A 14038-nucleotide genomic window follows, 5' to 3' on the forward strand; every position below is an offset into this window, starting at 1 on the left:
TCATGAAGAGGATGGTGTCATACAGGCCCAGGTTGCAGACACAGTTGGTATCACACATCTACCCAGCTACCCCCGCTTACCCATTCAATTGAGACCACACTCTCACAGTTGCAGGGACAAGTACACAAATGTCTGAGCACTGGCAAGAAAATTTGGCTAAAACGTTCTTTTTTTTAAAAAAGATAATAGCTTTTTCTACTCTATGCCTTGCTAAACCATCTTAATTTAGTACTCTGCAGAACACTTGCTTCAGGGTAATTCTTCTCTCTACAAGTTATAACATTTTGATTTGGTCACAGGTGATTAATTTTGATCAATGCAAAGTGAGAAAGTACATATACTGAAGGATATATGTTTACCGAAGTCACGTTCCCCAGACTATTTTAAAATATAATTTACTTTAGACATGCCAGATAGATATTCTATCTATAAAGCTAAAGAATATTGATGTAGATTTCAAATCATTTAAAATTCTTTGTATTAACTTTAAGAGCTAGATAATATGCACACTAATTTGAATATATCCACATAAACAATTTGATTGTTGATGATTTCATTTGTTTCTCTGAAAGCCGAACTTTTGCAGAGAACAGTGTGAAAATGTATTAATTTCCTTATGAATATATTCACTGTGCTTCAGTGGTTATAATGAAAATCATAAGAAATGCCAAAATGTTTCCTCATGTGATAGGTAGAGGGCTGGAAAGAGGCCAGATGCTCTTTAAAAGCCCTGGTCTTAAATGTCCCTGGCTAGCAAATTGAAAATGATGCTAATGACTGGGGGATAGCTGTACAGTCCTTGTTTGGTAATCTCCACATATGTGCTCTAATTTTCCACATGACAGTGAGAAGAACAATTGGAACAAAGGTGATTTATAGAGGAAGGTGAGTGCAGATGCCAGCTCTTTGAAACCAGGGTAGTAGCGTGTCCATTAGCTCCTTGAGATGCAATGTACTGAGCTGAGTCTTGGGAACAACAGGAATTAGCAATAAAAATTAATTTTGATTTTCCCCCTTTTCTTTAACCAAGGTACAGAGGAATTAGTGTGAATCAGCAGAAACTTAAAAGAAGTCTGCAAGAGATTATTCTACTAAGAATATATAGCAAAATCCAGTATTCACAAAATAACATTCACATAATTTGACAGACAAAAATATTACTGGACGAGAAAAAATGGATAAGTGAGATTTATAACCAGGAAGAAAATTCACCCAATAGAAACAGAGCTGGTAATGACAAAGGAAAAAACAATCAAGTCACTATTTTATATAAAAATAAGTGAAGGCTTTGAGTAAGAAAAAGAATTTATGATAATAATATAAAGCATATATAAAGACATGAAATAAAATGATTAGCAAACTGTCTAAGAAACTATAAACCTGCAGATACAACTTTAGAAAATATGCAAAATAAGGAACCAATCAAAAAGAAACAACTTGACAATAAAGGTACAGTGGCATATGGACCAATGATTAACTTAAATCATTGCTAATTAAATTAACTGAAAAAGGTAGTGGGAGAGGTGAAGAACAGAAAGATGGTATGGAGGGAGAAAAAAGGTCCATTTTACCACCTTTTAAAATTTTTCTCTCAAATGGTAATATCAAAGTATTATAGGAGAGAAAAAAAAAGGCATGACAAAATAGTTCAAATAATAATTTAAGCTTGTACACGTAATATGTACTCCCTAATTTTATACACATTGTTGTGAATACAAGTGTTTCCTATGAAACTGCATTCTCCAAATTCAAGGAAGAATACAAGTATTTTATTTAATGTTGTTTTATATTTAAACATAGATTCCATAGAGATAAGAAAGTCAGATAGTAGAAAGTGAGTTGGAAGATGAAAAAGAGAAAACAAAGACAGGGTTGGCTTTTACTCTATGCAAAATTGATATATCTCATCCCACCTTCAAGAGAACAAATGTGCAAGCTATAATGTCTATTAACTTAAAGCACAAAGATTATCTTGAAAGTGATTGTGAAATATATTGGAGGGCAGACACAGAAGTTGAGAACTAGAGATTAAAAATGACATGATCCTGAACTCAAAACTGTCTCTGCATACTTCTCCCAGGTGTTAATACTTGTGCAAATGAATCCAATTTAGAATGTTTTATCTTTAGGTTCCATGTTGATAATGATGCTTTTCCTTATACTCTTTTCCTTAGAAGTTAAACTTTTCAAAAATGTGTTCTGAATGAGGACAAATCTTTCTCCTCAGAAGGCAGGCTGCCAGGCAGTTATACATGCTGTCAGGTAGATCCTAGAATATTTGTCAACATAGAAATGTATTCTGTGTGAACTGGCAGAGGGACTTATATAACAATTTTATTCTGTAGCTTTATCAGAATAATTAAAGAATGAAATTTCATAAAGCAATTTGTAAAAACAACACTGAATAATTTTCTAAACATAATCACTGATACCCAAAGAAGTAATTGAATAATTTAATCTTCATGTAGATATGAAATATTTAAATTGTTATAATAGTTTTGTTAATTAACAGTATAAACAGTTAACATTTTTTCTTAAATGATGAAATAAATAGCCAGAACACACTTAGTGTAGCATATCTCTTCACTGCAGATAAATTTTAATTCAGTAATACAGCTGCTCAGGCTAGGGATCATATCTAAAGAAATTCTAGGTCTTGGTGACCTGACTGGAGTGACATACCTTTAATCATTTGAGCTGGAACACACACACACACACACACACACACACACACACACACACACGAATGCACCCTTAGTATGCATCTAAACAATGAAGGTAAATTTAGTTTGTAGAAAGAAGCAGCCATGTTTGAAAGGTATATCTAATTGAAAGGGCAGACAAAGTATCAAATCAGAGAAAGATTTGACAGATGAGTCAGAAATAGAATACACCCAACTCTCAGAATGATAGAATGGAAAGAGAAGTTATTTAAGAGCAATACAGAGTCCGCAATGAAGGGCAGTTCAGTAAGTGCAGTTCAGTTGAGTTCAGGCAATGGAGAAGAGTGCAGTTAAGTGCAGTTCAGTTGAATGTACTTGTGTTCATCTGAGGTCATGCAATTCAGTTCTGTTCTATTCAGTTCAGGCAGTCAGTGCAGTCCAGTTTGTGGAATTTGGAGGTGGTTTTTCTAAGCAGAGCAATTCAATGATTAGCCAAAAGAAGCCAGTGTGAATCAGTTATCTTGGATTGGAGTTTTGAACCATAAAAGGTGAGTTGGAACCAGCTAGCCAGCATTCAGAAAGAACTAGAAAGGGTGACCTTTTTTCAGCAGCAAGCCTCTGAGACAAACAATTATTTCTGGTAAATTAAAGTCACTTTTTCATTTAACAAAATAATCATTTTACTAGATGTGTTAAGGACAATACAAATTTATAGCTCAAATTATTTAACAATAATGTTACCAGAAACAGAGAAATATTCTGTCCTGAATAAAATTATTAATTTAATAAGAAAAATATATTTTCCTATTCTCTTAAGTTATTTAGAGAAATGTAAAAACACTTTAAGTTTGATAATATACTTTATATCTATATTTTCAGTTTGCTTGTTTTAGTTTTAAATTATTTTACACATTTTTATATCTTGGTTGTATGCATATTTGTATACAGTGTGGGTACCTGTTGCCCAAATAGGCCACAAGTTCAATAAAACCCATTGAACTGGAGTTATTCAGGGTTGTAAACCATATGGGTGCTGGGGATCTAATTCAGGTCTTCTGTAAAAGTAGTCAGTGCTCTTAACTGCTAAATGCTAAAGGAATTTTAAGCTCTTGCATAAGATCACATTAAAAGACTTTCTAATTTTATATGATTTACTAGTGTGCAGAAACTTCCTTAGTACACACCTTTAATCACTATCAATGAAGGAAAGATTAGTTTGTAGATGGAAGCAGCCATGTTTGAAAGTGAAATCTCATTAAGAGGCAGACAAAGTGTGTCAGAATGATCAGAGATACAATATGCCCAACTCTCAAGAGAACAGCACAGGAAAGAGGGTACTTAAGAACAGCTTAGGGAGAAAAATGGATAGCCCTGGCTTTGTGGTGTGTGATGTGTTGTTTGTGAATGGCAGTCTTACTGGGACAGTTTTATAGAGACAATTTACAGAAAGGAAAAGCTAGACACAAAGACAGAATGAGACTGATAATGAGAAGGAGCCAGAAGAATAAAACATATTGCTAAAGTTAATATGAGGCCAAGTAGAGTAATTCAGTGAGAAACCCAGAGAAACTGAATTAATTCAGCTAGGAAGATTAGATTGTTTGGAAGCTAGAAGCTTTTAGACCTAGAACTAGGAATAGTTAGAACAGAGAAAGAAATGCTTTGAACAAAGCCATGTATTCACACAGCTTGGGTGTGGCTCTCATCTCATCCCATCATCTGAGAAAATAAAAGCAAGAGTTACACTGAGCCATCTCTCTAGCCCCTGTTAATATATTTTTAATGACATGTAGGACCCATATCACTTTATTGGATAAAGTATGAGTTTCTGATATGTGTAGATTAAGTGTAACAATCAAATCAGAGTAATTAGTATATTTATTACTTCAAGAATTCATAGTTGTATGACATTCCCCTGAGAGGAGCAGCTGTTTTTTTTTTAAATCATCTATGGATGTTTAATATTTACTTTACACTGAAATTAAAGTTACATGTAGGTATGTAAGTTATTTTCAATCCCCCAAATCATTATTTATTGAAAAGCAACTAATGGAAAGTCTGGAATTAAGTGTCAGTGTATCATTTAATACATTAATAACAGATATTCTAGAATTTTACGGTTTTCATTTTGAGGGCTTCATTTATATTGCACTGTTTTTTTTTAATTCGGTATATTTTTTATTTACATTTCAAATGATTTCCCCTTTCCTAGCCCCCCTACTCCCAAAAAGTCCCGTAAGCCCCCTTCTCTCCCCCTGTCCTCCCACCCACCCCTTCCCGTTCTGGTTTTGCTGAATACTGCTTCATTGAGTTTTTCCAGAACAAGGGGACCCTCTTCCTTTCTTCTTGTACCACATTTGAAGTGTAGATTATGTTTTGGGTAATCCAGGCTTCTAGGTTAATATCCACTTATTAGTGAGTGCATACCATGATTCATCTTTTGAGTCTGGGTTACCTCACTTAATATGATGTTCTCTAGGTCCATCCATTTGCCTAAGAATTTCATGAATTCATTGTTTTTAATGGCTGAATAGTACTCCATTATGTAGATATACCATATTTTTTGCATCCACTCTTCTGTTGAGGGATACCTGGGTTCTTTCCAGCATCTGGCAATTATAAATAGGTCTGTTATGAACATAGTAGAGCATGTATCCTTATTACATGGTGGGGAATCCTCTGGGTATATGCCCAGGAGTGGTATAGCAGGATCTTCTGGAAGTGAGGTGCCCAGTTTTCTGAGGAACTGCCAGACTGATTTCCAGAGTGGCCGTACCAATTTGCAACCCCACCAGCAGTGGAGGAGTGTTCCTCTTTCTCCGCACCCTCTCCAACACCTGCTATCTCCGGAATTTTTTTTTTTTAATAGTTTTTTTTTTTTTATTATTCGATATAATTTATTTACATTTCAAAAGATTTCCCCTTTTCTAGCCCCCCCACTCCCCGAAAGTCCCGCAAACCCCCTTCTCTTCCCCTGTCCTCCCACCCACCCCTTCCCACTTCCCTGTTCTGGTTTTGCTGAATACTGTTTCACTGAGTCTTTCCAGAACCAGGGGCCACTCCTCCTTTCTTCTTGTACCTCATTTGATGTGTGGATTATGTTTTGGGTATTCCAGTTTTCTAGGTTAATATCCACTTATTAGTGAGTGCATACCATGATTCACCTTTTGAGTCTGGGTTACCTCACTTAGTATGATATTCTCTAGCTCCATCCATTTGCCTAAGAATTTCATGAATTCATTGTTTCTAATGGCTGAATAGTACTCCATTGTGTAGATATACCACATTTTTTGCATCCACTCTTCTGTTGAGGGATACCTGGGTTCTTTCCAGCATCTGGCAATTACAAATAGGGCTTCTATGAACATAGTAGAACATGTATCCTTATTACATGGTGGGGAGTCTTCTGGGTATATGCCCAGGAGTGGTATAGCAGGATCTTCTGGAAGTAAGGTGCCCAGTTTTCGGAGGAACCGCCAGACTGATTTCCAGAGTGGTTGTACCAATTTGCAACCCCACCAGCAGTGGAGGAGTGTTCCTCTTTCTCCACACCCTCTCCAACACCTGCTGTCTCCTGAATTTTTAATCTTAGCCATTCTGACTGGTGTAAGATGAAATCTTAGGGTTGTTTTGATTTGCATTTCCCTAATGACTAATGAAGTTGAGCATTTTTTAAGATGCTTCTCCGCCATCCGAAGTTCTTCAGGTGAGAATTCTTTGTTTAACTCTGTACCCCCATTTTTTAATAGAGTTGTTTGGTTTTCTGGAGTCTAACTTCTTGAGTTCTTTATATATATTGGATATTAGCCCTCTATCTGATGTAGGATTGGTGAAGATCTTTTCCCAATTTGTTGGTTGCCGATTTGTCCTCTTGATGGTGTCCTTTGCCTTACAGAAACTTTGTAATTTTATGAGGTCCCATTTGTCAATTCTTGCTCTTAGAGCATACGCTATTGGTGTTCTGTTCAGAAACTTTCTCCCTGTACCGATGTCCTCAATGGTCTTCCCCAGTTTTTTTTCTATTAGCTTCAGAGTGTCTGGCTTTATGTGGAGGTCCTTGATCCATTTGGATTTGAGCTTAGTACAAGGAGACAAGGATGGATCAATTCGCATTCTTCTGCATGCTGACCTCCAGTTGAACCAGCACCATTTGTTGAAAAGGCTATCTTTTTTCCATTGGATGTTTTCAGCCCCTTTGTCGAGGATCAAGTGGCCATAGGTGTGTGGGTTCATTTCTGGATCTTCAATCCTGTTCCATTGATCCTCCTGCCTGTCACTGTACCAATACCATGCAGTTTTTAACACTATTGCTCTGTAGTATTGCTTGAGGTCAGGGATACTGATTCCCCCAGATTTCCTTTTGTTGCTGAGAATAGTTTTAGCTATCCTGGGTTTTTTGTTGTTCCAGATGAATTTGATAATTGCTCTTTCTAACTCTGTGAAGAATTGAGTTGGGATTTTGATGGGTATTGCATTGAATCTGTATAGTGCTTTAGGCAAAATGGCCATTTTAACTATATTGATTCTGCCGATCCATGAGCATGGGAGGTTTTCCCATTTTTTGAGGTCTTCTTCCATTTCCTTCTTCAGAGTCTTGAAGTTCTTGTCATACAGATCTTTCACATGTTTGGTAAGAGTCACCCCAAGATACTTTATACTGTTTGTGGCTATTGTGAAGGGGGTCATTTCCCTAATTTCTTTCTCAGCCTGCTTATCCTTTGAGTATAGGAAGGCCACTGATTTGCTTGAGTTGACTTTATAACCTGCCACTTTGCTGAAGTTGTTTATCAGCTGTAGGAGCTCTCTAGTGGAGTTCTTTGGGTCACTTAGGTAGACGATCATGTCATCTGCAAATAATGATAGTTTGACTTCTTCCTTTCCAATTTGTATCCCTTTGACCTCCTTATGCTGTCGAATTGCCCGAGCTAGTACCTCAAGTACAATATTGAAAAGATAAGGAGAAAGGGGGCAGCCTTGTCTGGTCCCTGATTTCAGTGGGATTGCTTCAAGTTTCTCTCCATTTAGTTTGATGCTGGCTACCGGTTTGCTGTATATTGCTTTTACTATGTTTAGATATGGGCCTTGAATTCCTGTTCTCTCCAAGACTTTAAGCATGAAGGGATGCTGAATTTTGTCAAATGCTTTTTCAGCATCCAATGAAATGACCATGTGGTTTTGTTCTTTGAGTTTGTTTATGTAGTGGATTGTATTGATGGATTTCCGTATATTGAACCAACCCTGCATTCCCGGGATAAAGCCTACTTGATCATGGTGGATGATCGTTTTGATGTGTTCTTGGATTCGGTTGGCAAGAATTTTATTGAGTATTTTTGCATCGATGTTCATAAGGGAAATTGGTCTGAAGTTCTCTTTCTTTGTTGGATCTTTGTGTGGCTTTGGTATCAGCGTAATTGTGGCTTCGTAGAAGGAATTGGGTAGTGTTCCTTCTGTTTCTATTTTGTGGAATAGTTTGAAGAGTATTGGTGTTAACTCTTCTTTGAAGGTCTGGTAGAATTCTGCACTGAAGCCATCTGGTCCTGTGCTTTTTTTGGTTGGAAGACTTTCTATGACTCCTTCTATTTCTTTAGGCATTATGGGACTGTTTAGATGGTCTAGTTGGTCCTGATTTAATTTTGGTATTTGGTATCTGTCAAGGAAATTGTCCATTTCCTCCAGATTCTCCAGTTGTGTTGAGTACAGGCTCTTGTAGTAGGATCTGATGATTTTTTGGATTTCCTCTGTTTCCGTTGTTATATCTCCCTTTTCATTTCTAAGTTTGTTAATTTGGATACTTTCTCTGTGCCCTTTGGTCATTCTGGCTAAGGGTTTATCTATCTTGTTGATTTTCTCAAAGAACCAGCTCCTCGTATTGTTGATTTTTTGTATGGTTCTCTTTGTTTCTACTTGATTGATTTCGGCCCTGAGTTTGATGATTTCCTGCCTTCTACTCCTCCTGGGCGAAATAGCTTCTTTTTGTTCCAGGGCTTTCAGGTGTGTCATTAAGCTGGTAATGTATGCTCTCTCCATTTTCTTTTTGGAGGCACTCAGGGCTATGAGTTTTCCTCTTAGCACTGCTTTCATTGTGTCCCATAGATTTGGGTATGTTGTGTTTTCATTTTCATTGTGTTCTAAAAAGTCTTTAATTTCTTTCTTTATTTCTTCCTTGACCAAGGTATCATTGAGTAGAGTATTGTTCAGTTTCCACGTGTATGTGGGCTTTCTGTTGTTTCTGTTGCTATTGAAGACCACTTTTACTCCAAAGTGATCAGATAGGAGGCATGGGATTAGTTCGATCTTCTTATATTTGTTGAGGTCTGTCTTGTGACCAATTATATGGTCGATTTTGGAGAAGGTACCATGAGGTGCTGAGAAAAAGGTATATTCTTTTGTTTTAGGATAGAATGTTCTATATATATCTGTTAAATCTAATTGGTCCAAAGCTTCAATTAGTTTCATTGTGTCCCTGTTTAGTTTCTGTTTTCCTGATCGGTCCATTGAGGAAAGTGCAGTGTTGAAGTCACCCACAATTATTGTGTTAGGTGCAATGTGTGCTTTTAGTTTTAATAAAGTTTCTTTTACAAAAGAGGGTGCCCTTGCATTTGGGGCATAGATGTTCAGGATTGACAGTTCTTCTTTTTGTATTTTTTCTTTGACCAGCAAGAAGTGTCCCTCAGGGTCTCTTTTGATGACTTTGGGTTGAAAGTCAATTTTATCTGATATTAAAATGGCTACTCCAGCTTGTTTCCTGAGACCATTTGCTTGTAAAATTGTCTTCCAGCCTTTTACTCTAAGGTAGTGTTTGTCTTTGACCCTGAGGTGTGTTTCCTGTAAGCAGCAAAATGTAGGGTCCTGTTTACGTATCCATTCAGTTAGTCTGTGTCTTTTTATTGGGGCATTAAGTCCATTGATGTTAAGAGATATTAAGGAATAGTGATTGTTACTTCCTATCATTTTTGACGTTATTTTTTAAATTTGAATGCTTAACTTCTTTTGGGTTTGATGAAAGGTTACTATCTTGCTTTTTCCAGGGTGAAGTTTCCCTCCTTGTATTGGTGTTGTCCTCCTATTATCCTTTTTAGGGCCGGGTTTGTGGATAGATATTGGGTAAACTTGGTTTTGTCATGAAATATCTTAGTTTCTCCATCTATGGTGATTGAGAGTTTTGCTGGATATAGTAGTTTTGGTTGGCATTTGTGTTCTCTTAGAGTCTGCATGAGATCTGCCCAGGACCTTCTAGCCTTCATAGTCTCAGGTGAAAAGTCTGCTGTGATTCTGATAGGTCTTCCTTTATATGTTACTTGGCCTTTTTCTCTTACTGCCTTTAGTATTCTTTCTTTGTTTAGAACATTTGGTGTTTTGATTATTATGTGACGGGAAGTATTTCTGTTCTGGTCCAGTCTGTTTGGAGTTCTGTAGGCTTCTTGTATATTCATGGGCATCTCTCTCTTTAGGTTAGGGAAGTTTTCTTCCATAATTTTATTGAAGATATTTGCTGGCCCTTTAAGTTGTAAATCTTCACTCTCCTCTATGCCTATAATCCTTAGGTTTGGTCTTCTCATTGTGTCCTGGATTTCCTGGATATTTTGGGTTACAAGCTTTTTGCATTTTGCATTTTCTTTAACTGTTGAGTCCATGGTTTCTATGGAATCTTCAGCATCTGAGATTCTTTCTTCTATCTCTTGTATTCTGTTGTTGATATTTGTATCTCTGTCCCCTGATTTCTTCCCAAGGCTTTCTATCTCCAAAGTTGTCTCCCTTTGAGTTTTCTTAGTTGTTTCTACTTCTGATTTTAGATCCTGGATGGTTTTGCTTAGCTCCTTCACTTGCATGTTTGTGTTTTCCTGTAATTCTTTAAGAGATTTTTGTGTTTTCTCTTTCATGAACTCAGCCTGTTGACCAAAGTTCTCCTGTATTTCTTTAAGAGATTTTTGTGTTTCGTCTTTCATGACCTCAGCCTGTTGAGCAAAGTTCTCCTGTATTTCTTTAAGTGTTTTTTGCATTTCCTCCTTGTTGGCTTTTGTATTCTCCTGGATTTCTTTCAATGATTTTTGTGTTTCCCTTGCAAGGGCTTCTAACTTTTGATCCATTGTCTCCTGAATTTCTTTATGTATGACCTTCATGTGTTCCTGTACCAGCATCATGACCAGTGATTTTAAATCCAAATCTTGTTTTACTGGTGTGATGGGGTATCCAGGACATGTTGGTAGAGGAGAATTGGGTTCAGATGTTGCCATATTGCCTTGATTTCTGTTAGTGACGTTCCTGCGTTTGCCTTTTGCCATCTAGATCTCACTGGTGTTAGTTTATCTTGTCAGTGCTGGACTCACCAGTGCAAGCTGCCCCTTCCCAGTTGGCCTCTGGTGCACAGCTTACCTCCTGCACTGCTTGTAGACAGTGTGCTGCTGCCCAGGCTGTTCAGATCCCAAAGCAGGCACCCGAAGGCTCCCGCTGGGGCCCGCTGGATTCACTGGAGCACCCTGACTTCTCCCAGCTGGCCGCCCGGAAGCCCAGCTAGCCACTTGCAGGACTTAGAGATGTAATGCTGCCGCCCAGACTGATCTGGATCCGGAAGCGGAGAGAGTAGAGCTAAGGGCTTCTGCCTGAGGCCTTGCCCCAGATTGTGTCTGTGGAGCAGATGGAGCCCGTGTGCACTCCCAGGGAGTGCCGATGGTGTATGCTACTGTGACCTCCCCTGTGTTCCGCTCACTCCGCTGGGCAGCCGATCTGCCAACCGGGCTGTCGCACACAAGGTTAGCCTGGCCGCCCAGTCCCTGAGTCCAGGCAAAAGCCTGGGAGGCCAAGGTCTGAGCAAAGTTCCCCTACGGCTTTGACTGTTAATTGGGTTTGCCAGGTGACTAGGATGGCGGGCGTGCGCGCCCGCGCTCCCTGAAAGCGCCGGGAGAGTCTGCTTTGCTAACAATCACCTGGGCGGGTTGACTCACAGATGGCCCACCAAGCCGCCCAGTTCTTGGGGTCAGTCCTGTGCCTTTTGGGGCCTAGACCCCCGCTTTGTTAGCCTTAGGCTATGCCTGTTACAGGTCTGCCCGCCTGAGCTCTCTGTCGCCCTGCAGGCAAAATGGCGGCGGCGCGCTCGCAGGCCTGGGCAAAAAACCTCCTGGTTGGGTTGGCACCCCGATGGCCCCCCGACCCGCCCAGGGCCTGGGTGCAGGCCAACGCCCGTCGGGCTCAGACCACCGCGGTGTTGGCCTCGGATTATGTTTGTGTACCTCAGTCTGTCCGATTCCTGGAGTACGGAGCCAAGATGGATGCTCCTCTTCTGACTGGTGGGAGGCCGAGTTCTCTATCTCAGGAATTTTTAATCTTAGCCATTCTGACTGGTGTAAGATGAAATCTTAGGGTTGTTTTGATTTGCATTTCCCTAATGACCAATGAAGTTGAGCATTTTTTAAGATGCTTCTCCGCCATCCGATGTTCTTCAGGTGAGAATTCTTTGTTTAACTCTGTACCCCATTTTTAATAGGGTTGTTTGGTTTTCTGGAGTCTAACTTCTTGAGTTTTTTATATATATTGGATATTAGCCCTCTATCTGATGTAGGATTGGTGAAGATCTTTTCCCAATTTGTTGGTTGCCAATTTGTCCTCTTGATGGTGTCCTTTGCCTTACAGAAACTTTGTAATTTTATGAGGTCCCATTTGTCAATTCTTGCTCTTAGAGCATACACTATTGGTGTTCTGTTCAGAAACTTTCTCTCTGTACCGATGTCCTCAAGGGTCTTCCCCAGTTTCTTTTCTATTAACTTCAGAGTGTCTGGCTTTACGTGGAGGTCCTTGATCCATTTGGATTTGAGCTTAGTACAAGAAGACAAGGATGGATCAATTCGCATTCTTCTGCATGCTGACCTCCAGTTGAACCAGCACCATTTGTTGAAAAGGCTATCTTTTTTCCATTGGATGTTTTCAGCCCCTTTGTCGAGGATCAAGTGGCCATAGGTGTGTGGGTTCATTTCTGGATCTTCAATCCTGTTCCATTGATCTGTCTGCCTGTCACTGTACCAATACCATGCAGTTTTTAACACTATTGCTCTGTAGCATTGCTTGAGGTCAGGGATACTGATTCCCCCAGAATTTCTTTTGTTGCTGAGAATAGTTTTAGCTATCCTGGGTTTTTTGTTATTCCAGATGAATTTGATAATTGCTCTTTCTAACTCTGTGAAGAATTGAGTTGGGATTTTGATGGGTATTGCATTGAATCTGTAAATTACTTTTGGCAAAATGGCCATTTTAACTATATTGATTCTACCGATCCATGAGCATGGGAGGTTTTCCCATTTTTTGAGGTCTTCTTCCATTTCCTTCTTCAGAGTCTTGAAGTTCTTGTCATACAGAGTCTCTTTTGATGACTTTGGGTTGAAAGTCAATTTTATCTGATATTAAAATGGCTACTCCAGCTTGTTTCCTGAGACCATTTGCTTCTAAAATTGTCTTCCAGACTTTTACTCTAAGGTAGTGTTTGTCTTTGACCCTGAGGTGTGTTTCCTGTAAGCAGCAAAATGTAGGGTCCTGTTTGCGTATCCAGTCAGTTAGTCTGTGTCTTTTTATTGGGGCATTGAGTCCATTGATGTTAAGAGATATTAAGGAATAGTGATTGTTACTTCCTGTCATTTTTGACGTTATTTTTTAAATTTGATTGGTTAACTTCTTTTGGGTTTGATGAAAGGTTACTATCTTGCTTTTTCCAGGGTGAAGTTTCCCTCCCTGTATTGGTGTTTTCCTCCTATTATCCTTTGTAGGGCTAGGTTTGTGGATAGATATTGGGTAAACTTGGTTTTGTCATGGAATATCTTAGTTTCTCCATCTACGGTGATTGAGAGTTTTGCTGGATATAGTAGTTTTGGCTGGCATTTGTGTTCTCTTAGAGTCTGCATGAGATCAGCCCAGGATCTTCTAGCCTTCATAGTCTCAGGTGAAAAGTCTGCTGTGATTCTGATAAGTCTTCCTTTATATATTACTTGGCCTTTTTCTCTTACTGCCTTTAATATTCTTTCTTTGTTTAGTACATTTGGTGTTTTGATTATTATGTGACGGGAAGTATTTCTGTTCTGGCCCAGTCTGTTTGGAGTTCTGTAGGCTTCTTGTATATTCATGGGCATCTCTCTCTTTAGGTTAGGGAAGTTTTCTTCCATAATTTTATTGAAGATATTTGCTGGCCCTTTAAGCTGTAAATCTTCACTCTCATCTATGCCTATAATCCTTAGGTTTGGTCTTCTCATCATGTCCTGGATTTCCTGGATATTTTGGGTTATAAGCTTTTTGCTTTTTGCATTTTCTTTAACTGTTGAGTCCATGGTTTCTATGGTATCTTCAGCGTCTGAGATTCTTTCTTCTATCTCTTGTATTCTGCTGTTGATATTTGC

Source organism: Apodemus sylvaticus, chromosome 2 (assembly GCF_947179515.1).
Source record: "Apodemus sylvaticus chromosome 2, mApoSyl1.1, whole genome shotgun sequence".
NCBI lineage: Eukaryota > Metazoa > Chordata > Mammalia > Rodentia > Muridae > Apodemus > Apodemus sylvaticus.